General features: G+C 37.7%; 1 non-coding gene across 1 annotated transcript; it reads left to right on the top strand.

Annotated features, from left to right (window-relative positions):
* Positions 1–22,211: 22,211 nt before the first annotated feature.
* On the top strand, positions 22,212–22,301 carry LOC125085382 (small nucleolar RNA SNORD88). Its single transcript, XR_007122905.1, has one exon. It is a non-coding gene; the product is annotated as a small nucleolar RNA SNORD88 (small nucleolar RNA).
* Positions 22,302–23,231: the final 930 nt, after the last annotated feature.

The raw sequence follows: 23,231 nt of genomic DNA, 5'->3' as shown, positions 1-23,231 counted from the left end.
GAGTACTAGTGGTTTCATATGTACATTACTATTTGTCATTGTTGTTGGGTTTGTATTCTGCTCTTTAATAATGAGATTGAGCATCTTTACATATATTCACTGGCTAGCTGGATTCTCTTCCATGAGGTGTCTAAGTCTTTGCCCACTTTTTAATTTTTTTGAATGACTTACTGATTTATAGGTGTTCTTTATACACAGTACTTTGGATATGAGTTCTTTGTAGATTAAATGTGTTGTAAATATATTCTCTTCCTTCATGGATTGTTTTCAATCTATCTTTCCCCACAGCTTTTTATTGAAGTACAACTGATATACAAAAAACTGCACACAATGTATGTATACAATTCAGTGCATTTGGACATTATGTGTACACTCATGTTACTATCACCAAAATCAAAGTAATAAACATATCCATCACCTTCAAAGGTTTCCCTATGTCTTTTTGTGGTTTCTTTTATTTTATTTTAAGAACACTTAACATGAGATCTACTCCCAACACACTTTCAATACCATATTGTTAACTATAGCCACCGAACTGTATGGCAGATCCCTGGAACTTACCCATCTTGTGTAACTGTATAGCTTTGTACTCATTGAACAACTCCCTTCCCTCATCCCATGGTAACCACCATTCTGTTTAATTCTATATGTTTGACTGTTTTAGATGTCTCTTATAAGAGGAATGAGGCAGTATTTGTCCTTCTGTGACTGATTTATTTGACTTAGCATAATGTCTTACAGTTTCATTCATGTTATTTAAAATGGTAGGATTTCCTTTAGGGATATCTTTTGATGAATAGAACTTTTAAATTTTAATGTAGTCCACCTTACTGATATTTTCTTTTAGAGTTAGTGTTTTTTCATGTTGTTTAAGAACTATGTGAGGATGAAGAGAAAGGGGAACAGAACTGCACTGTTGTTGGAAGTGTAAATTTGTGCAGCCACTGTGGAAAGCGGTATGGAGGCTTCCCCAAAAATGAAATACAGAACTACCATGTGAACCAGCAATTCCTCTTCTGAGCATTTATCTGAAAGAAATGAAAACATTAACTCAAAAAGATATCTTCATTGCACCATTATCTACAATAGCCAAGACATGGAAACAATCTAAGTGTCCATTAATGGATGAATGGGTAAAGAAAATATAATGGAATATTATTCAGCCATTAAAAAGAAGGAAATCTTGCCATTTGTGACAACGTGGATGAACTTTGAGGGCATTATGCTTAAGGAAGTAAGTCAGACAGAGAAAAACAAATATTGTATGATCTCATTTACATGTATAATTAAAACGAATCATCAAAATCATAGATATGAACAATGTATTGTGGTTTTCAGAGATGGGGGTTTGGGTGAAATAGGTGAAAGTGATGAAAAGGTACAAACTTCCAGTTAAAAGATAAATAAGCTCTAGGGATATAATATACAGCAGAGTGACTGACTGTAGCTAATAATACTGTATTGTATATTCAAAAGTTTCTAAGAGAGTAGATCCTAAAAGTTTTCATCAAAAGAAAAAGATTTATAATTATGTGTAGTAATAAATGTTAATTATGTGTATTGTGGTGATCATTTAACAATATATATATTGTACACCTGAAACTAACATAATGTTATGTCAATTATATCTCAATTTTTTTAATGAAAGAATTGTGTCCCCACCAAAGCAAGAAAATGGTTTTCTTTTTTTTTTTTAAGATTTTATTTATTTATTTGACAGAGAGAGATCACAAGCAGGCAGAGAGGCAGGTAGAGAGAGAGGAGGAAGCAGGCTCCCTGCTGAGCAGAGAGCCCGATGCGGGGCTCGATCCCAGGACCCTGAGATCATGACCTGAGCAGAAGGCAGCGGCTTAACCCACTGAGCCACCCAGGCGCCCCAAGAAAATGGTTTTCATATGTTACCTTCTAGAAGTGTTATTGCTTACTTTTCACATTTAGAAGTAGAAGTTGCTTCATTTTTTTGACATGGAGATATCCAATTTGCCCAACATTACTTATTGAAAAGACATACCTTTCATTACTGTTCTATAGAACTATTTTTTTTTCATAAATCAAGTGTCCACATGAATGTAGTCTATTTCAGATTATCTTCTGGCCAACTGATCTATTTCTCTATACTTACATCAAGAGAACACTGTCCTTTTTTTTTTTCTTAAGTTGGCTCTATGCCCAGTGTGGAGCCCAGTGCAGAACTTGAACTCACAACCCTGAGATCAAGACCTGAGCTGAGAAGAAGAGTTGGACGCTTAACTGATTGAGCCACCCAGGCATCCCAAACCCTGTTTTAATTACTATAACTTTATATAAGTCTTGATATGTGAAGAGAAATTCTTTCCACCTTTCCCTTCTTATTCTTACAAATTCTTGTGGATTCTCATGGTCCTTTGCGAATTTAAATCTACCATGTATTGGGGTCTTTTTGTCCTTCCTTTTCTGTGTTCTCTGTTTTCCTTTCCTTTTCTTCTTTTGAATCGATTGATTTTTTTTCTGTCTTTGATCAACTTGGCATTTATTTATTTTTGTCCTCATTTAAGTGTTTTACCTATAGCTTATTTTATTCACCCTTGACTTATTAATGTCTATTGTATATTAGTACTTTATCCTTTTCCTGGACAATGAATAGAGAACATTTTATCTCAATTTAATCCTGTCTCTCCTGACTTATGCACTATTTTTGTTCATGTATTTTAATTCTCCTTATGTTTTAAACCCCGAAATACATTGTCATTACTGTTTTATAATTGATTCAGATTTCTTGCTTCCTAATGTCCTGCAACTCCAAGATTCTATCTGGGATCCTTTTCCTTCTGCCTAAAAGAAATACCCTTTATTATGTCTGCTAAGTGGATTTGCGGGTGACAATATATTTTCAGGGGGCTTTTTTCTGAAGATATATTTATTTCACCTTCTTTTTGCTTGATATGGAATTCTAGGTTGGCCATTATCTTCTCGCACTGTGTTGAAATTATCTTTATGTGGTCTCTAGTCACCATTGTTCCTATTGCAAAGTCATAGTATCTCTCCAATTTTTGTTCCATTGAAGATAACATGTCTTAAAATCTTTGTAAGAAGATAATTTTGCTTGAAAAAATTATCCTTTTGTCTTGGATTTCAGCAGTTTTAGTATGTGTTATTTCAGTGTTTAGTATGATTTTCTTATATTATTTATCCTGCTTGTGGGGTTTTTTTAATGTGAAAAAAAACCCTCAGTTTTGGAAATTTTTCATATTTTAGCTATTTATAAATGCCAGAAATTACCTAAAGCTTAGCAGAAAAAAACAAGACACATTTATAATCTCATACAGTTTGTGTAGGTGAGGAATCTGGAAGCAGTTCAACCAAATGTTTCTGGCATAGAGTCTCACATGTGATAGTAGTCAGGATGCCTGCCAGTACTGCAGACATTTGGAAGTCTGACTAGGGATAAGGGTCTAGTCCCAGGATGTCTTACTCCGATGTTTGGTGAGTAAATAATGCTAATTATTAGCAGGTGATCTGAATGCAATGTCACATGGACCTGTCCATAGTGTTAGTTAAGTGCCCTTCCTGGCATGGTAGCTGACTTCCACTAAAGCAAGTGATCCAAGAGAATACAAAATGGAAGGCACATTGTGTTTCATGACAGTCTCAAAAGTCACACTTCCTCATTTCTACGATATCCTATTGGCTGTATATTCAACTATATTCAGTGTGGGAGGGGACTACACAAGCTAATACGAAAGACAAGAATCACTGGAGGCCATCTTGGTGACTGGATACCACGTTCTACCTTCTCTCCCTCTCATATGCAATACACACTCATCCTCAAAAGATTCATCCAATTACAGCATGAGCTCAAAGTCCAAAATTCTATACCTAGATCAGGTCCAGGTGAGCATGAGTCTCCTTGAACATATGTCCTTAATAAAATCCCATTGAGTGCTGTTCCTTTTCATCTGAAGCTATGTGAGCTAAAGAGGCAAGTTATTTGCCTCTTCCATGCCAAACATAGAATGGTTGGTACAGCAGAGGCTAAGTGTTATGAATGTTCTTGTCCAGAAAGGAGAAAAGGTCACAACACATGGTCCACAGCAATTCAGAAACCTGACGGAGCCAAGTTTAAAAGTTCTCTGATTAGAACTCATTTCTACTCCTACAAAGAAATGATTCTCCATATGTCATGGCTCCTCCCTCTGGGCTCTTGCCTCCTCTACTTGAGTTATCCTTTCTTTTTTACAAAACATACCACTATTTTTGGTTGTATGATTTTCTCAGCTTGCTTCCTGCTTCTGGAAGTTTCAGAATCTAAAGCCTCCTTTCCTTGTTACTGTCCCTGATTCTTTAAGTCCAAATCAGTGGTGTTTCTGCTAATACAAATATCTTTATAACTTTGTGGACGCTATTGGAGTTTACTCTACTAGACAAAGGGACACACCACAAATGTCTTTGAGGTAAGCCTTTCCTTACCTTGGGCTTCTGCTGATACTGCTGAGGAGAAACACACTTAAGCTTCATATAATCCCTATTCTCTGAATGTCACTAAGACACCACCTTGGATCATTTTGAGACCTTCAAAAGGACTTTACAGTAATACTTTTTTAAAAACAGATTTTATTTTTTTATTTGAGAGAGAGCGAGCATGAGCAGGGGGAGGAGCAGATGAAAAGGGACAAACAGACTCCCCACCCAGCAGAACTTGATCCCAGGACCCTGAGACCATGACCTGAGCCAAATTCAGACACCCAACTGACCGAGCCATCCAGGCACCTCTTACAGTAATACTTTTAACTTCATTATTAGATCATGTTTTCTGAAAGTGCCTTGGGTTTGAATTTTGCTTGGAAGCATTTCTTAATTTTAGCATTATGTGTCATTTGGAGAGGTTGGGAATTTTTAATTCACTGATTTCTGACTCTCCTCAACCCACTTTTCAAAACAGTTTACCTTTGGCTTATGTCTCCACTTTTATATTTTAGTATAAGAAAAGAGAAGAAATAAGGCACTCTTAGTATTTGGCCTGGAATTTCTCCTTAGCTAGATCACCCAGCTTATCTGATATGTTTCCTAACTTCCATGTTACTACATGCACTTGTTTGCTAAACTTTGTTTCCACACAACTTGGATCCACTTTTTTCAACATTCAGTAGACTTCAGCTCACTCTCAGTTAAGTCCTCACCTGCTCATTCCATGAAGGCCATCAGGCTTCTACTAACAGACATATAAAGGCTCTTCCCACTTTCCCTAACCCAGGTACCACTGACTGCCTCATTCCAAACCCACTCCATATTTTATGTTGTCATTATAGCAAAACTCCACTTCCAGGCCTCAGCAATCTGTATGTGTTGTTTGTTTCTGCATAGCAAATTACCCCAAACTTAGTGGCATTCTTCAATTAACATTTATGATCTCGTATAGTCCATGTGGGTGGGAAATCTGGAAGTGGCCTAGCTTGATGGTTTTAACTCAAGGTCTCTCCTGAGGTTAAATATAAGATGTCAGCTAGGAATGTATTTATCTGAAAGTTTAATGAGGCCTGGAAGATCTGCTTCCAATGTAGCTTACTCATGTCTACAAAGTGTATACTGGTTGCTGGCAGTGGACCTCAGTCCCTTGACACATGTGCCACCAAAGGACTGCTGGAATGTCTTCATGACATGGTAGTTTCTCTGAGAAAGTGATCTGAGAGAGCAAGAGAGAAAGCACAGGTCTTTTATGGTCTTGCCTTGGAAGTCTCACTCCATCATTTCCACAATCTTATTGGTTATTCAGATCAGCCCTCTACAATGTGGGAGGAAGTCACACGTGGGAGGAGAATACCAGAAGGTAGAAATCAGTGGAGATCACTCTGAGGCTAGGAAACACTTTTCACCTTGTGAAAAATCTCAGCCATGATCTCTCCGAGGACTGTTTCTATCCCATTCTCTTGCCCCTCTTTCTGGAATTACAACTACAATTATACATATATTAGGCAATATATAATACCTTTCCACTTTATTTACTATGTCTCTTATACTCTTATATACATTTGTACCCTTTTTCCTCTCTGTACCTCATTTTTTAAAAGATTTTATTTTTCAGTAAATCCCTACACCCAATGTGGGGCTTCAACTTACAACCCCAAGATCAAGAGTTGCATGCTGTACCAACTGAGCTGGCCAGGCACCCCTCCGTACCTCATTCTTTCTTCACAGTTTACTAATTCATTTATGAATTCTTTTCTTCTTTTAAATGACTCAAATGTTTTTATTATTTATTTTTTCTTATTACTTTCATGATTATGTAGCTTTCAATCGATCATTTAGTGTTCACCACAGAAATTACATTATGCCCTCTAGATTGATTAGAGTCTCTCTGAAATTAGTAATTTTACCTCTTCACAAACAACGAAAGCACTTTTCACATTTTAAATCCATTTACTCTCCCAGTGTGTCCTTTTGTTGTGCTAGTTTTCATTCTCTATATACTTAAAATTTTATTTATGTATGTATTTATTTATTTATTTTTAAGTAGGCTCCATGCACAGCAAGGAGCCTGATGCAGGGCTCAAACTCACAACCATGAGATCAAGACCTGAGCTGAGATCAAGAGTCCAATGCTCAATCCACTGAGCCACCCAGGTGCCTCTGTATATATTTTAAACCCCAAGAATTATTATTGTCATTATATAAGGTCAACATTCATTTTTATAGAGCCACATATTTATCCTCCTCAGAACTATTTCCACATTTTTATTGTTCTATTTGAGCCATTTTTCTTTTTCTCTAAACAACTCCCTTCAGTATTTCTTTTGGTGAAAGTCTGCCTGCAATACGTTTTCTCAGTTTTGGGGAAGAAAGGCTGAAAAAGTCTTTATTTTGGTTTAATTTTGTTACTTTACTTTTGAAGGATACTTTTTTAAAAGATTTTATTTATTTATTTGACAGACAGAGATCACAAGTAGGCAGAGAGCCAGGCAGAGAGAGAAGGGGAAGCAGACTCCCCCCTGAGCAGGGAGCCTGATGTGGGGTTCGATCCCAGGACCCTGGGATCATGACCTGAGTGGAAGGCAGAGGCTTTAAGCCACTGAGGCACCCAGGAACCCCGGATAGTTTTTTTTTTTTTAAGATTTTATTTATTTATTTGGCAGACAGTGAGAGAGACAACACAAGCAGGGGGCACAGCAGAGGGAGAGGGAGAAGCAGGATACCTATAGAGCAGGGAGAGCCCAATGTGGGACTCGACCCCAGGACCCTGGGATCCTGACCTGAGACAAAGGCAGATGACTGAGCCACCCAGGTGCCCCTTGAAGGATACTTTTGCTGGTTATAGAATTCTAGCTTTATAGATAGTTTCTTTCAGCAGCTTAAAGGTTTCAATCTATTACCTTCTGACTTCCATTGATTGCACTGAAAAGTCATTTGCTACTCCTTTGAAAATAACATCTTATTTTTCTCAGGTTGCTTTTAGAATTCTTTATGGGGGGGTGGTAAAACAACAGCAGCAACAATGGTAACAACAACAAAAGGCATCCGTACATGTCCTAACTTTTATGCAAATACTTTTTTTTTTAAGATTTTATGTATTTGACAGAGAGAGAGATATCACAAGTAGGCAGAGAGGCAGGCAGAGAGAGAGAGAGGGAAGCAGGCTCCCTGCTGAGCAGAAAGCCTGATGTGGGGCTCTATCCCAGGACCCTGAGATCGTGACCTGAGCCAAAGGCAGAGGATTTAACCCACTGAACCACCCAGGCGCCCCAATGCAAATACTTCTAAATTTAATCATTAATATGTTTTGGGGGGATTTTGCATTGACATCATTTACAACATTAAGGGGTTATAAAGGGTTTATACTTTGCTAAAGGGTTGTTTTTTAAAATCATGAATAGATTCTGAATATCATCAGTTTCTCTCATTCATTGACTATTTAAATGGTTGTATTTTTAATTTGATGTGTTAATATGATGAGTTACATTGATAGAATTTTTAGTTGTTAAACCATTGTTGAATGTCTGATGTAAATTTGGCTTGGATATATTTTTTACTATGCTGTTTGATTCAATTTGTTGATATAGTGTATTTACATACATGCTCACAAGTGAAATTTGGCTATAATTTCTTTCATTGGCTTTGTATGGCCTCATGAATATTGAATAGTTTCCTCTTTCTTTTAAGTAATGTTTTCAACAGTGTATAAGACAGTGATGAGTTTTTCCTGGAACTTTGCTAGAACTACTTTAAACCTACCTAGAAAGGTCATCTTTATTGTAGAGAGAAGAAATTTGAATGCTGTTTATGACTTTTGAATGATTATTTGACTAGATTTTTTAAGCTTGTTGGATTTATATTTTTCTAGAAAATAATATATTTCATGCAGCTTTTACAAATTTGTTGAATATAGTCATTCAATTTACTCTTCTAGGACTTTAACTCCATCAGAGCTATTTTCTTCATTTGATCCTTTATGTTGGCCTCCCTTCTGTTTCTTTACCTATTTATATTGATCTATTTGTTATTTTTTAAAACCTTCTGGTGGTATTATTTTCTTTCTTATTGTTTTGTTTGTTAAATAATTAAATCCCACTTTCATATTTATTATTTTCTTTTATATTCTCTGGGCTTAGGCTATATTATTCTTAGCTTTGTGAATTAAATGTTCACTGTATTTGTTTTCATACTCCTTGTGTTCTAATATGTAAAGACCATAAATTTCCCTCTAAGCTCCTCTTAACTAGCTGCATCTCACTATTTATAGGTAATGATTTCATTGCCTTCCATTTTTAAAAATTTCATAATTTTCATTTTGATTTCTTATTTGGACCTTGGGTTGTTTAGAAGTGAGGATTTTGTTTTCCAAATTAATTTTTAAACTATATTTTTGCATTCATTTCTAATTTCACTTCATGTTGGTCAGAGAACATTGTTTCTATATTATCAGTTTTTAAAGATAATTATCTTTATCAGAAAACAGAGTAAGCTTAATAAAATGTCTGATAATTAAGATAATTAAGTTCTTAAATAAAAAATGAATTTCATTTTTTAAAATCAGCTTTATTCTGTTTATAAGAGAAATCTGATATATATATATATATATATATATATTTGAAATACCACAATGAAAAGTTAAATGTGAATAGTAATAAATATACCAGAGACCTAGTCTAGCAAAAGATAATATCAGACAAAATAGACTTTAATGTGAAATTATTAACAACAAAAGAAATAATTTCTTAATGAAAAAGGCAACTATCCATCATCAAAATCACAACATTTGCTTTGTCCAGCTTTATAACTCCACATGCATATAGAAAAACTGTTGTTATTGAGGGGAAGAATAGGCAAACCACGGATAAAGATTTACCATAGTCTGTTTCAGAAACTGATTGCTCAGCCAGGAAAAAAAGGTTATAAAAGTGCTGATCTAAATTAATATGTAAATTTAAGTAAATATATGTAATCCTTTGAATCCAACATAGAAAATATGTATTTTCCAAGCATGCACAAAATATTTACAAAAATTACATATTGAGACACACAGAATCTTCAACACTTTTCTATTTATTTCATTCCCCCCAAATGACAAAAAACATATGATTTTACTTCCCTTGTCTCCTTTCCTATATATAGTACCTACCACATTGGTATCGGTTTCAGTTGCTATGACTGAAAAACCTACCTCAAAGCATAATGTTATAAAATAACCAATTTTTATGTTTATGAATATTGTGGTACAGAGGGTTGGCTTGCTTCTGCTCTATAATGTCTCGTATCTCAGTTGCAAGACTCAAAGCCTGGGCACTAGCATCATCTGATGGTTAATTTATTCAGAAGTCTGGGGGTGGATGCTGGCTGGGAGTTGCATTGCCTTTCTATTGGCTTCTTCATACAGCCTCTCTTTGTAAACTAGTTTGGGCTGCCTCACTGCAAGGTGCCTGGTTTTGCCAAAGCAAATTTCCCAGATAGAGAGCTAGGATAAAGCTCTGTCCTTATGACCGACTCTCAGAAGTCACATAGTGTTATTTCTGTGCACTCTATTGGTTAGAGCAGTCACAAGCCTGCTCACTTTCAAAGGGAGGGAAAATAAATTACACCTCTTGATGAAGAATGAGAAGTTTCTGGAAAAGCATGTGGAACTGAATGCATTCCTATGTCCATTTTTGGAAAACACAATCTGACATCAATGCCAGAGTGCTACTGAAAAGCATTTTACAAATATTTACCTAATAATAAATTTTACTAAATATATGTCCACCTTTTTTTTTTCTTGGATTTCACTAATTATATTTACTAAATAAATGTCCACCATTTTTTCTTGGATTTCACTGCCTTCTCTTTGTAGAAGAGCTCCTTTGGCAGTGTGCTCAGAGGATCTGTGGGTGATCAATTTTTGAGTTACTGAAATGTCTTAAAACGTTCTTTTTTCACCACTGAATTTGGAAGATGCTTTGAGTAACTATAGGATGCTGGGTTCAAAATTCTTTTTCTTAACATGTTGAACATACTCATTTTTTTCTTGATTTCAGTATTGTTGATGAAAATCTGACTTCAATGACTCTCATCCCTTTTGTAGGTTATCTCTGATAACTTTTTGGACAACTTTTTGGACTTCTTTTCCAAGCTTTATTTTGTTATAATTGACAAATCAAATTGTATATAGTGTACAACAAGACGTTTTGACATATGTATACATTGTGAATTGTTTACTACAAGGAAGCTGTTAACAGCTTCATCACCTCAAATAATAGTTGTCTTTTTTTTCCCCTGCAAGCACAATTAAGATCTACTCTCTCCTTCTTGATTCTCTAAAATTTCACTACAATTTGTTCAACCTTCACCATACTATTTTCCATGTTTCTCGTTTATTCTACTAGGAAGGATGCTTTCAATTTAAGGATTTGTGTCTTTTATCTGTTATTTCTTTCCTTCTATTCCCTGTATTCTCTCCTCCTGGAATTCATGGATGTTAATGCTTTTGGATTCATCCTTTATATGTCTCAATATTTCATTTAAACATTCCATCATCCCAGTATAGCCTAGTGTTTAAAAGACTCTGGAACCAGCCCCTGGTTTCAAAGCCTGGCTCTCCTAATTACTAGATGTGTGAACTTGGGTGAGTTATAATACTTTCTGTCCCATATATTTCTCATCAGTATGATGGAATAATCCTAGTGCGGTCCTGACAGTCTTGTTATGAGAATTATGTGAGTTTTAGATCTGTAAATAGTTTGGAACAATGCTTTGAAGATAGTAAGCCCTATATATAGCAATCTATTCTTCTTATCTTATTATCATTCCCTCCTGCTGTCCCATGGACCAACTCACTACACCAATCTTCAGCTATGTCTACTCTCTGTTCAGCCCATGTATTGAGCTTTTATTCTCAGCAATTATATTTCTCATTTCTAAAAATCTTTATTTTTGAAAAGTCACTTGTTCTTGCTTTATGTATCAAATACCTTCCTATTTGAGAATATTAATTTTACGTATTAGTTATTAGCTGTTTGACTGAGTGTGAGTTTTCCTTTTTGGTTTTTCTCTCAGAGTTTATATTCCTTAAGTAGCTTGTGGTAATTTACTATGAACTCATCCTTGCAGTTATGATTTCCTGCTAGTTCTCAATGCAGCCTTCTTGGTAGGAGAGATGAAAGCAAGTTGCTCAGGGTTATTTTCTGTGTTATACAAAGAGCTGTGGGGTGAAGATGGGCTGCTGGTTTTGGTATCTGAGCTCCCTATGTCTGGTTGCTCCTCACTCTTACCCAGTAACATCAGACATTTCCTTCATCTCAAGACCTGCTCCTGGAGAGTAAACACCCCTACTGTAGCAGCTGGCTTTTCACTTTATTTTATTACTCCATATTATTGTATTTCTTCCCTATTCTGGATCCAGGGCACATAGTAAATGCTCAGTTAGTGTTTATTAAATACACAGAGAAAGGAAAAATGGAAATTTAATTAAATTTTAAAACCTGCCGGGATGCCTGGGTGGCTCAGTGGGTTAAAGCCTCTGCCTTCCGCTCAGGTCATGATCCCAGGGTCCTGGGATCGAGCCCCGAGTCGGGCTCTCTGCTCAGCGGGGAGCCTGCTTCCTCCTCTCTCTCTGCCTGCTTCTCTGGCTACTTGTGATCTCTGTCTGTCAAATAAATTAAAAAAAAAAACAAAAAACAAAAATCCTGCCATGGCTTGTTTTGAGATTTTAAGGCAAGTTACTTTAGCACATATTTATTACATGTCTCTGCTAAATATTTTATATACACTACCTAGTTTAATAATATTCACAGTTCTATGAAGGGAATTGTATTCATTAGGGTATAGGTTCAGCTCCTGTTATAGAGACCCAGGATACAGCATATATATGCTTGATAGGAATTTATTTCTCCCTTATGTAACAACATAGATTTAAGTAATCCATGATTGGTATGGTGACTTACAGTGTCAGGGAACCAAACTCCTTCTGTCTCATTGCTTGGTCATTTTGAGTTTGCTACCCTTGGTTTATGGCCTAACATGACTCATTACTATATCTTGATTCTGATCAGTAGGAATGGGCTAGGTAGAAGGAAAAGGCACCACTTTTCCTTTTAAAGGCATGCCTTGAGATCCACACCCATCTCTTATGCTCATGTGTCATTGGCCAGAACTAAGTCACATGATCTAACTTCAAAGGATCTGAATCTTTATATTTAGCAGTCCTATGCCCTACTACATTTGAGAGTCCTGGTACTATAGAAGATTGGTAAGAATGGAGATTTGGGACCAGTACTGTTTATATTTTTAAATGAATCTAAGGATACAAAAATCCACTTCAAATTAAATTGTGACAATACTTTCTTATCACTTAGAATTTCTGTTGTGTATTTATTGAAACATAACTTTTTGATTAATTTAGACATGAGCTGAATTATATATCACTTCTGTCCATATATAAAAAAGGATATGCAAGCAAAATAAATCATTTAAGATACTTAAATTTTTTCTTCACATTCAGAGTCTATTTTCAATCACCTTAACTCAGAAGCAAATATATCTGAATTTTTCTACATAGCGTTATCCTCTGTACCATAAAGAATGTTTGTGATGTAGCATTCCTTTAAAAAGTGCCTCACTATTTGGGGTGTCTCAGTTGTCTCAGTTGGTTAAGTGTCTGACTCTTGATTTCAGATCATGTCTCTATCTCAAGGTTGTGAATTCAAGCCCTGCACTGGGGTCTGTGCTGGGTGTGGACCCTATTTGAAAAAATAAATAAATAAAAATGCCTCACTATTGTCCCTAGTATTGTCTTAAAAACCAGCAACACTCATTCTGTAGAGTTTGATGGTGACTATGACAGAGAAGCTAGTAACTTAGTATTCATTCTGGATAGTCATGGATCTAACTAAAAATTGGGGCCTTACAGATATAGAAAAAGGGGGGAATGGATATTAGGGGACAACTAGCAGTGTCAGCAGCATGGGCATCACTTCCATACTATATATACAAGGTAAATGAAACCCAGGGAATGGACTAATTTGCCCAATGACACACAATTATTAAGTCACGGAGCCAGAGTCAAGCCTAGGTGTATTCAGTTTTACAAGACTACTCTAAAACACAAATATGGAATTGACAAGGCTTTGAGGACACTGGCATACTCATCTACTGTGTTGTGGGAGTGTAAATCAGTATCACATTTCAGGGAATGTGATTTAGTAAAAAACATTACATGCACTTCTCTTTAAACCCAGTACTTCCAGGAATTTGGTTATAGAAATATCAGTACAAAAGTACAAAGATATGCATCTAAGGTCTGCATTAGTGGGGCACTTCTACAGGATTTAAATTAGACACTGGTACTGTAAATAAGAACAGGGTGATGGTGGCAGGTAGGTTTAAATTTCAGAGCCAGCAGACGTTAATATTGCCTTTCATGCAAGCCAGTGAGTCTCCAACCAGCAGTCGCAGCAGCTAAGTCCCCACTAGACCAGTGCTATGGTGGGATTTCCCGAATTCATCTTATCAGATACTCTCCAAGCTAGCTTCTCTGGCCATCCCAGAGATTCTGTGAGTTGCCCAGTATTTTTCAGTGAATTCCTTTTCTCCTTAAATTGTTACACTTATTTCTACTGAGTGTAACTAAGAACTGTAACTGATACACTGGCCTCATTTCTTTTCCTGTAAATTGCCTACTCGTTATTGCCTTAGGACCTTTGCTCCTGGTTTTCCCTAGGCCCTGACCTCACAGGACTGGTTCCTTTGTATCCCTCAGCATTTAGGCAAATATCACCTTGTAGAAACAGCTGAGATCCCCCACCTAAAGAAGTTCTACACCCACACTTTTAATTCTTTATCAAATATCCATTTTTCTTTTCTTTTTTAAAAAGGATTTATTTATTTCAGAGGGAGAAAGAGCACGAGAGGGGAGAGGGTCAGAGGGAGAAACAGACTCCCCACTGAGCAGGGAGCCTGATATGGGACTAGATCCTGGGACTCCAGGATCATGATCTGAGCCAAAGGCAGTTGCCAAACCAACTGAACCACCCAGGCACCCACATTTTTATTTTCTTCACAGAACTTAATAGGTGAAATTATTTAGTTCACATACATTTGTTTTCTTGTTTATTTCTTCTCTGCCCCACAAAAAGAAACTGCAGAAATTACCTTGCCTAGGGGCGCCTGGGTGGCCGAGCAGGTTAAAGCCTCTGCCTTCCGCTCAGGTCATGGTCCCAGGATCCTGGGATTGAGCCCCACATTGGGCTCTCTGCTCAGCAGGGAGCCTGCTTTCCCCCTCTGTCTCTGCCTGCCTCTCTGCCTACTTGTGAACTCTGTCTGTCAAAAAAAAAAAAAAAAAAAAAAAAAAAAATAAATAAATAAATAAATCTTAAAAAAATTTACTTTGCCTGGGGAAGTGCCTGGCACATGGCATGAGCACAATATTTGCAAAATGAATGAAAGAAATTTATACTTTTGCCTTGAAATTGGGAACATCCTTTGAATATTCATCAATAGGAAATTGGTTAAGTAAACTGGGGCACACCATGCAATAGAATATTATGTACCTATTAAAAAGATGGGGTACATTTTCTATGTCTTAACGTGGAAAGGATTCCACAACACTGCTAAGTAAAACAGTCAAATGTAAATGAAAGTAAATATAAGGTGATATTTCGTATGTGTAAAATACCTAGAAATAATATGGGAAGATACTAAACAAATTGTTAAGAATAGTTAACTCAGTATAATGGGAATCCTAGGGTAGAAAGAGACCCCCCACCTCTTGCCTAATTATTGAAACAATCATGCATGCATTGAGTCTTTCTTTTGGTTTCAAACAAACTGTCCAAAAAATAGATTTATTAGAAAAATATTAAGGTTTGATATCCTTTGTAATGAAAGGAAAAGTTGAACACACAACTATTGAAAAGGCAGAAATGATTCGGGGGTCTCAAAAACTCCCAGAAACAGAGATGTACAATTTTTCAGATCTCTTTCCACTGGTCTCTTGCCTCAGTTTCTCTATGCATCTCAGCTTCACTCTGTCTCAGTGCTATACTTCTGTTATTCAAGTCTCATGTTGGGGATGGTGGCTAAACACTGGAGAAAGCCGCCCTCTTCAGCTTTATCAAAGACTTCTTAGAACCATCATAGAGCCTGTGCACTTACCTGCAAGTCTGTCCTAGGTGAAAGAGGAAATAGTAAGGGGGATGGTTTGTGAAAAACCACCTATCTGACATTCAAACTGCTGCTCTGAACTCTCTTGCCTCCACAGAACACATTTAGAATAACGTAAATGATGCAAGATTCCAGTGTTGGATACACATGGTGAGAACTTTTTCCTTGTCATTAGGGTAACTGACTCTGTCTTCTAGATCACCCATGTCCTTATCTTCCCATAATCTGTAGGCAACAGCTCATCTTTAAGCATTGTTGAGAAGCCTTCCACAAAAAATTTGGGAGTCGTATGTAATGCTGAAGAGGGACTGCCAATAGCTGCAGTACTGTATCATTTCTTATAAGCCTTGGTTAAATCTCAATCACATTTATTTATATCATTGATATTTTTACAAAATTTTTTTGCCCAAATCAGTTTGTCCCATCAAAATCCACAAGGTAATATTTTAAACTGTTGATGTATTAGAAGAGACTACCTGCTGGTTTGTTTTATTTCAGTGTCTTAAAAGAATAAAGGATTATTGCTTTCTCAAAGCAACTCAAATGTCAATCAACTGATGAATGGATAAACAATATGGGCATATCCATACAATGGAATATTATTTGGCCATAAAAAGGAATAAAATACTAATACATGCTACCTTAGAAACATTATGTAAAGTGAAAAAAGCCAGGCACAAAGGACCACATATTGTATGATTTCATTGATATGAAAAGCCTAGAATAGGGAAATCTATAGAAACAGAAAGTAATTACTAGTTGCTTAGGTCTTGGATAGGGAGAAGAAATGGGGAATTCAAGGACAACATCTAAGCAGTGTGGGGTTTTTTTTCATGGCAATGAAAATGTTCTAAATTGATGTGGGTGCTAGATGCATGATTCTGTGAAGACACTGAAGGACAACGAATTGTACACTTTAAATGACTGAATTTTATAGCATGCGCATCATCCAGCAATAAAGCTGCTTTTAAAAAATGTATTTCTTGACAGATGCTGGCGAGGATGCGGAGAAAGGGGAACCCTCCTACACTGTTGGTGGGAATGCAAGCTGGTGCAACCACTCTGGAAAACAGCATGGAGGTTCCTCAAAATGTTGAAAATAGAACTACCCTATGACCCTGCAATTGCACTGCTGGGTATTTACCCTAAAGATACAAACGTAGTGATCCGAAGGGGCACGTGCACCCGAATGTTTATAGCAGCAATGTCTACAATAGCCAAACTATGGAAAGAACCTAGATGTTCATCTGCAGACGAATGGATAAAGAAGATGTGGTATATATACACAATCTAATACTATGCAGCCATCAAAAGAAATGAAATCTTGCCATTTGCGACGACATGGATGGAACTAGAGGGTATCATCTTAGCGAAATAAGTCAATCGGAGAAAGACAACTATCATATGATCTCCCTGATATGAGGGAGAGGAGATGCAACATGGGGGGTTAAGGGGGTAGGAGAAGAGTAAATGAAACAAGATGGGATTGGGAGGGAGACAAACCATAAGTGACTCTTAATCTCACAAAACAAACTGAGGGTTGATGGGGGGAGGGGGGTTGAGAGAGGGGGGTGGGGTTATGGATATTGGGGAGGGTATGTGCTATGGTGAGTGCTGTGAAGTGTGTAAACCTGGCGATTCGCAGACGTGTACCCCTAGGGATAAAAATATATGTTTATAAAAAAAATAAAATTTAAAAATGTATTTCTATAAAATACAGAAAGAACTTATAAAACTCAATGCTCAAAAAACAAATAATCCAATTAAACAATGGGCAGAGGACATGAACAGAAATTTTTCCAAAGAAGACATACAGATGGCCAACAGACACATGAAAAGATGCTCAACATCACTCATCATCAGGGAGATGCAAATCAAAACTACAATGAGGTATCACCTCACAACTATCAGAAGGGCTAAAATCAACAACACAAGAAACAAGGTGTTGGTGAGGGTGTGGAGAAAAAGGAACCTTCATGCACTGTTAGTGGGAATGCAAACTGGTACAGCTACTGTGGAAAACAGTATGGAGGTTCCTCAAAAAGTTAATAATAGAACTACCCTATGATCCAGCCATAGCACTACTCGGTATTTAGCCAAAGAATACAAGAAAACTAATTTAAAAGGATACATGCACCCCCATTTTTATAGTAGCATTATTTACAATAGCCAAGATATGGAAGCAGCCCAAGTGTCCACTGATTAATGGTTGGATAAAGAGGATGTGCTATCTATATAAGCAATGGAATATTATTCAACCATAAAAAAGAATTAAATCTTGCCATTTGCAATGACATGGATGAAGCTAGAGAGTATTATGCTAAGTGAAATAAGTCAATCAGAGAAAGACAAATACCATGTGATTTCACTCGTATGTGGAATTTAAGAAACAAACAAAAAGAGAGGGATAAACCAAGGAACAGATGCTTAACTACAGAGCATGAACTGATGGTTACCAGAAGGGAAGTTGGTGGGGGGGATGAGTAAAAGGTGAAAGGGACTAAGAGTACACTTATTTTGATGAGCACTGAGTAATATACTGAATTTGTGGATCACTATATTGTAAATCTGAAACTAATATAACACTGTATTTTAACTATCCTGGAATTAAAATTAAAAAGTACATAGTGTGTTTAAACAACAACAACAAAAAAACATGTATCCATAGATAATTGGCAGCACTGTATTTCAGTAAAATTTTATTTAGAAAAATAGGTGGCTGGTCCATGGGCCATAGTTTGCTGACTTCTGTTCTAGAGTAGTAAAATCTTTTCGCTGGGTACTGACTTACTAGGAAAAAAAGTATTGCCCTTTCCAGCCTCTCTTGTAGAAGTTTGTGTACAGCTTCCGGGAATTGCCTTTAAACGGAAGAGGTGTGCTACTCTCTACATATCTCCATCCTTCTGTTCACCAGAAGACTAGAGCTCTAGCCACCATCCTGGACCAGGAAATGACTTTGGAAAATGGAAATCACACACAGTGGAGCAATAAGGTAGCAGGAGCCTGGCATCCTCACCCCACAAATCACTGTTCTAACCCCAAGCTAATTTCAACTGAAAAAAAATTATATCATATAAAAAGCATAATAAATAACTTTATTTTGGTGCTTTCTGTTACTCTGTGCTCACAGCTAAACTTAGCTCCTACTACTAAAGTCTCAAGGAATTAAAAACCAACTTGGCTTCCTAAAGGGACTCAAGTAGATATTAGGGACATTCAATATCCAGTTCTATAGACATTATCACCCAATTCCATGTGTGTGTTTTCTTAACAGCATTTCATTCCTACACTTGCTCTCAGCCTAAAGGCAAAGAATTGATTGTAGCACTTCATTCTGATTTTACTGGCCTTTTGATCTAGTGTCTTGCAACTACTTGGGTCCATATCTGTAAGAAAGATCAGGAAGATACATTCTCTGATTAGCCAATCCTTTGTAACTTTTTAAAAAAATGTCAAACACCGTAATTACAGACAGCACCATATCCAACAGTTCCACTGTTTATTAAATCCTTGTTCATCCAAGTCATGATCACTGTGTACACAGTCTATTGTGGGGTTCTTTATGGGTCCAGTAATGTGAACATTAGCTTGTCAATTCCTCTGCTCTACAGGACAGAAACCAAACTAAACCAAACCAAAACAAAACCACCAGCACAGGCCTCTCATGGGGTTCAACTTTACCTTGACACGATTAAGATAATGTCTGAAGAGCTTATGTTTACTTTTGTTCATAATGTTTACTTTTACTTTTGTTCATAAAAAGATACAGGGCTTCAGTGTCACAAATGCGTATCTTCTCCCTAAGGATGTGAGGCATGAAACAGCTAATATTTTCAAGACTCCCCCCCCCACTTAATAAAGTATCTCTGTGTTTCAGAGTTACCCTGGTACATATCAAATGCTTGTGTCCCCTTAAAATTCATATGTTGAATCCCTAACCCCTGAATGTTGCTATATTGGGAGAGGAGGCCTTTGAAGATTTATGGTTAAATAAGGTCACAAGGGTGGGTCCCTGATCCTATAAAATTAGTGTCTCTATAAGAAAAAACATCAGAGATACCTCCGATCCCTGTCTCTCTCCTCACCCAGGCAGATGAGGACACAGCAAGAAGATGGCCATCTGCAAGCTAGGAAAAGAGTTCTCACCAGAAATTAAATTGGCCAGACCCTTGATCTTGGACTTCTTAAGAAAATAAAGTTTTGTAGTTAAAGCTACCCAGTCTGATACAATGTTATGGCAGTCTGAGCACACTATACACATTCCTAAAGGATGGGTGGAAAAGAAGGTCCTGCTCCAGCACATTTTCCAATTATGCCCTGACAAAATCCACTTTAATACTAACATAATCATAAACTGGCTTCACATATTCTGAGCCTACTTGATATTTCGACTTGAATCTTATTCTCATGGGTGACTTGGTGGACTTTGGAGGTTCTCTGCTGGAGTGCCTTCTGACTGTAACTCCTGTGACAGGCAGAATGACCAACCATCCTGAGTGATCTGGGACTGAGGGATTCCTGAGACTCGGGACTTTTGGTACTAAAACAGGGAGAGTTCCAAGCAAACTTGAGCAAGCTGGTCATCCTAGATGGGCAACACATTCTATTTCCCCAGTTACTGCTCCTTCTGTAGCTCCAGATTTTCTGATAATCCACACCACATGGGCTCTCTCTGTTGGGAGTCCCATTTCCCTTCCAGGAAGTCCTCTTAGGCAAGAGTCAAAAGAGCTCCAGGCCAGCTCTTTCTCTCATGTGGTACATATTTGGTGCACAAGAAACACTCAAACATCATTTGCCTGGACAAACTATGAAGTCACAGCTGATTCCAACATAGCAACTCTCCTTTACTCCTCTGACCAAACTTCTTACTGGCCCATTCTCCCTACCCTGGGATTTCTCAGATGTGAGTCAGGCACTATGTACTTCTGAAAACTCAAGGGACACATATCAAGACCCCTGAGTAGTGCCATTGAAGCCCCACTCAGTAGACTTGAAGGAGCATGAGGAAGCCTAACAACAATATAAAATCCTCCTCATGAAATCGCCTCTTTTATAATCTTCTTCTAAGCCTTGAAACTGGTGAAAAGCGCCAATAACTGAAAAAGCCCATTTGGGGACTGCGGTTACCAACTATAGGGAGCAAAATTGCCCAAGGGCCCCAGGTGCTGCCATACTCTGAAATCTTCCACCACATTTGCACCAAAGACCAAGCTTTCCATGGGCTGATCCGGCCAGTGATTGAGTGCAGCACAGATCATAAGGCAAGCTCCTTCCTAGGACGACTCCTGGTCATGGCAATTTTGGCTTGAGCATTCCCAGTAGCCTTGCCAAATCCTCCTCAGACTGTACAGCAGTCTAGGACAATTCCACCAACCTCTCCCCACCTCTTTCACTGTTTTTAACTTCCATCTATCTGATGGCTCTCCCTGGTTCCCTCCTTATTCTCTCTCACAAGTGTTGCCTCTAATAAAATTCTTGCACATTTAATGTCACCCTAACAACTGCTTTTTAGAAGGCCCAGACTAACATGAAGATACTTCCTTTGAAAACATGTATCTTGTCAGAACCTCACTTGGGAGTTTCATATTGTTGTATTATAATGTAACAGGCAACACTTCCCGTTCAATATCCACTTATGCTACTAATCATAGGATGAATGAATGATATGTTAAGAGGGAATACTAGGGAAAACTATGAGATTTTACTTCATAGTTCTTGTTGTTCAAGCCACTCTAGGTTTTGTCAAAATATATATCTAATTTGTATAAGTATAAAGCTGAAATTTTGGTAAGGATTCTCATAGTGGGTGCTCAAGGTGTGAGTGGGAACATTATATATGCAAATCTGTTTGAGTGGGCAACTGGTCTTGTACCAGGACTTGGGTGAAAGGGTTGTTACATGCTATCTTGGAATTTCAAAGCAACCTCGACCCCAATATCAGCATTTTCCATTATTACTTTATATGTTCTTCCTCCCCAATCCCTTCTCATTTTCTCTTCTGTCCTTTCACTGTATTTCTTGTAGTGCCACTGCTTGATAGTTGCTAAAAGGCAATAATGGAAGCAGACTACAGAACTAGAAAATAGAAGAGGTTATTTTGCTTTTATCTGAACCTGGTAAGTTGTTTAAAGCTACCCCAAAGAAGGCAGAATAAAAGTAGCTTTTTATACTTGTTATCCCGAATGCCAAGTGTCTCAAATCCTTCTCTCCTCTTTTTTTTTGAGAAGTAAAACTTCTGATTGGAATATTTTTATACAAAGGTGTGTGAAAAACACCTATACCAAATTTGTATTTTGATAATATCCTGACAAAAAACAACAACAAGAAACAAAGCTTTGCCAAGGAAAAGAATTCCTTTCTGTAGTTTGTATCAAAGACGGTCATTTGTCAAAATGTGACAACATGCCTTTGTCTTCATTATAATAGGCAACTGAGAAAGGTTTACTGTGGTCAATTTATTTCCCTATATTAAAAACAACTGTAGCAGATATAGAAAATAAATAGTAGAGAGAAGAAATAAAATAATTAAACGGCTGCTCTTCAAATATTATCATTCTTAATTCTGATGTATTTTTTTTCTATGCATAATTTGTTTTTACAAAAATACTACCTCGCCCCCATGATATCCAGCCATGGGCTCTGACCTCCCCTGAGGACGCTGTGCCCCTGGGACCTCTGACACCCAGGGATCTGAGAGGTTCTGAACGTTCTGGGGAGGTGCTGGTGTGGCTATTTCCCCACCTGATGGCCTCTGTGAAAAAAAGAAAAAGAAAAAAAGAATGACCTCAGTGGATATTCACACTTCATCATTTGATGGCTGGTTATAGTTAACGGTGACATTAAGGTCGAAGTATTTGTTCTTATATTCTAAAGGAATAGAAGCCAGGAGAAACAACTGATTTGGTGGAAAGTCCAAGATAATCGTTGTCAGGCTTTTATTATCGCCAGAGGCTATTTGCCAATAATGACAGGCCTCGAGCCGTTTGAGCAGTCTTGACTTTACAAGTGCCTGACAGGAGTTAAAATGTTTCCCAGCACCCAGAGTCAGAGCCAGTTCCCTCAGTTAACCGGGGGTTGAGGGCAGCAAGAACCTTCCATGTGCAGAGTCAAGGGGCAGGAGACCAAAAGAAATTGCAAGACACCGGGTTAACGAAGGTGACCGTGGCACACGGTTCGATTCTCTGTCCACCGCAGAGACCACGGTGGCTGTGGCTTGGCCCTACTCCAAGGGCAACAACGCTGAGCTGAAGGTGAACGCCCTTGCAGAAGTGGCCTGACAGCTGGAAGGACCAGGGGTTTGGGGTTTTTCTAAATCGAAGCATTACGGAGGAAATTTAAAGCACTGGCTCCACAGACAAACTGGGGGATCAGATCAGCTCCAAGACGAGATGCATTAAGACAAATCACTCGCCCCCTCCTGGCCTCAATTTTCCCATAATGGAAACAATACCATTTCTTCCCCCTGGACCTGTTGTAAAGAAAGGATTTAAAAGGCACGGGAAAGCGGGTGTTGGGCACAATACATAACACGTAACACCCATTACAAGTAGGTGGTGGTAAACAAAACCCCCAACCCCACCACACCACCACCAGCGTCTCTACCGCACCAGCTTCCTGAGCCCCTTCACCTC

Source organism: Lutra lutra, chromosome 14 (assembly GCF_902655055.1).
Source record: "Lutra lutra chromosome 14, mLutLut1.2, whole genome shotgun sequence".
Lineage (NCBI taxonomy): Eukaryota > Metazoa > Chordata > Mammalia > Carnivora > Mustelidae > Lutra > Lutra lutra.
Note: the sequence above shows the minus strand (reverse complement) of the source record. Positions and strands in the feature narration are given on the sequence as shown.